This window comes from Rhipicephalus sanguineus, chromosome 8 (assembly GCF_013339695.2).
Source record: "Rhipicephalus sanguineus isolate Rsan-2018 chromosome 8, BIME_Rsan_1.4, whole genome shotgun sequence".
Lineage (NCBI taxonomy): Eukaryota > Metazoa > Arthropoda > Arachnida > Ixodida > Ixodidae > Rhipicephalus > Rhipicephalus sanguineus.
Window position 1 is genome coordinate 157077258 of NC_051183.1, and position 2903 is coordinate 157080160.

At 48.6% G+C, this 2903-nt stretch overlaps 1 non-coding gene across 1 annotated transcript; it reads left to right on the plus strand.

Annotated features, from left to right (window-relative positions):
* The first annotated feature begins 740 nt into the window (after nucleotides 1-740).
* Nucleotides 741-813, plus strand: Trnas-gcu (transfer RNA serine (anticodon GCU)). Its single transcript has one exon. It is a non-coding gene; the product is annotated as a tRNA-Ser (tRNA).
* The last annotated feature ends 2090 nt before the right edge of the window (nucleotides 814-2903 follow it).

Sequence of the window (2903 nt, forward strand, 5' to 3'; positions counted from 1 at the left end):
CTGGGACACCACCACGCATGCGTAAAAAGCACCATCATGTCAACATACTATCTAGCACGCACCCCCACCCCCCTCTTTCTTTGTCTTAACCGGACCTTAACACGTGTGCTACATGGGAAATTATAGATTCTCAAGGTAATGAAATTCTTTATCAGTTATCAGCACCGAAGGTTCACTCACACATAATTCAGCGCCCAACTTTCTGATGTGGAAAGCTTCGCATATTTCTCTTTCCAGTCTATTGCGTTCCCTCCCCACAACCGAGACACTCTCAAAATGGGGTGTGCATCCGCACCTCTTGCAATGCAAGGGCAAGTGCCCTCCTGTGCCAGTTGGTAGCAAACTGCGATGTTCCCGCATGCGGTCCTTGATGCAACGGCCCGTCTGGCCCACGTAGGACCGACCGCAGGAGAGAGGTATCTGATACACTACGGACGTCATGCATTTTGTGAAAACGGTAGAGTGTTTTTGTCCCACACCCCCTCCTTGCGTCCTTGTTCCCTCCTGTGATGCTTTTGCACAGCCAGGACAGTTTTCTGGGCGCAGAAAACATCAGAGCAATGCCGTTTCTTGTGGCCACCCGTTTATTGTTGTGTGATAAGCCATGAAGGTACGGCATCACTTCGACCTATTTCCTTTTCGAGGAATCCATGCCGTCGTCAGACTTCACCGACTTCTTCCTCGTAATCTTGCTGAACAAGGTTTCAGCGACGGTTGTTAGTAATCAATTCGGGTGCCCCGCCACGGTGGTCTAGTGGTTATGGCGCTCGACTGCTGATCCGAAGGTCGCGGGATCGAATCCCGCCCGCGGCGGCTGCATTTTCGATGGAGGCGGAAATGTCTGAGGCCCGTGTACTTAGATTTAGGTGCACGTTAAAGAACCCCAGGTGGTCGAAATTTCCGGAGCCCTCCACTACGGCGTCTCTCATAATCATATCGTGGTTTTGGGACGTTAAACCCCAGATATTATTATTAGTAATCAATTCGGGTAGCCAGCTGAAGTTCACCTGGCCTTTTGGGCATCAAAACTTTCTTGCATGGTGTGCGTGCAACTCTTGTTAAGAGCATTCGTGAAGCACAACGAAACAATGCCTCTTTTTATCAATTTAGAATGGGACGAATTTGCGCCGCCACAATCTCTTCACTGCGTCTATGGTGCCCTATTCTCGAGCCGGGCACGCCACTTCTCTCTTTCCTGGTGTGGGAAAGAGGCGGTGCTTGACCTTTCCCCTTTCGGGGTGGAGATGGACAACTTTTTGATTGGACTGTCCTGGACTCAATGGTTTTCTCCAACAGGGAATCTGGGGAAGACCCAGGCTTTATAACGCGAGCGTCGAGTCACTCGAAACACGCTACCAAATAGTCATGTAAATAAACGTCTCTGTAATCAGCTCCGGCTCCTGGACTCTACTTTTCCCTGAGCCCTGGCTGGTCCGAGTCCTATGGGCAACGCCCGACCACATCAACCGGTTGGCAGCGACTGGATGTCCCATGCTTGACTCGGGCTTCAGCGATGGTGAGTGCTTGACTTTCTTTGAGATTTGCCAGGTTTTAGCTTTCGTGTTTTTCCAAAACTGGTTGTAAACTTCTGGGCGTATGGACTTCGTATCTGGCTTCGATACGTCACAGTCATTTACCAGATTTTAGCTTTCCTTTTCTAAAACCGGCAATCATTTTTCCGTGCGTACAGGCTCCGCTTGTTTCCATCCTAACGTCACGGCTTGTAAAAAGTCCTCGCTCGTAAAGACCATGTATTTGGTAACCAAGCTAAAGAAACCAGAACTCTTGTTACTGTGTGAAGAGCTGGGAATTGAGGCGGGGAGAAATCAGAGAAAGCCGCAGCTGATTAAGGCAATTCAGGAGTGCGGTGCGGAGGATGATGAAATTGAGGAGTGCTGGGAAGACAGGAGAAGTAACAACATACGATTAGGTTTAGGAATTCATCAGGCATCAAGTAACCCGATTAACGGGAGATAATTTTCCGATAAGAAATTGAAAGCGATACCTGCCGAGACCACAACCGCAGCGAGCAGCTTAAAAGAAAAAGAGAAACATAAGGAGCTTGAGGCTAGAAAGCCAATCCTCTGCCGCCGTTGCCAAGAGCCTGGTCCCCTTTCGGTCGGCTGCCGAAAGCCGAGCAATATTCTCTCTTTGGTGAAGAGCAACGACATTCAGGGAGCAGAAAGCGCTAATGATCCTCAGGTTGATAGTCGCGTGGAGACTGAGGGACCGTTCGGGCTGCCCGTGACGGAGGCTGCCGTGTCACAAAACCTGGCCACGGCCTTGGTGCTCTTGCGGTCGTTTCGTTAACTTCATATACTATACCAAAATTGGTATGGCGTGATAATATTGTCTGAGAAACATAAGTGACAAATCCTATCGTGAAAATCATGACACGCTTGTCATGTACTGCATGACTTACATGACATGGTCTCGGGACGCTCGCGACCGTTTAATTATATGGATATGTACCAAAATTTGTACGACGAAGCATTTCTGTATGGCGAACACGAATGAAAGGTGGTAACAGGAAATCATGACATGTACGCTATGACATACATTCCCCGCTCATGGTGCGCTTGCGGCCGTTTCGCTACCTTGACATGAACTAAATTTGATATTCCATGACGTGACTATATGAAGAACATAAATCACAGGTGGTAACATGAAAATCATGACATGCATGTCACGTAGAATATGATTTACATGCCACACTCGTGGTGCTCTCGCGGCCGTTTCGCTAGTTCGATAGACACCAATATTGGCATTGCATGACTTGACTGTGCGATGAGCATTACTGAGAGGTTTTGGCATGACAATCATGATATGCATTTCACATGCAGCATGATTTACATTCCATGCTCATGGTGCGCTCACGGGCGGTTCGCTGTCTTGGTATACCC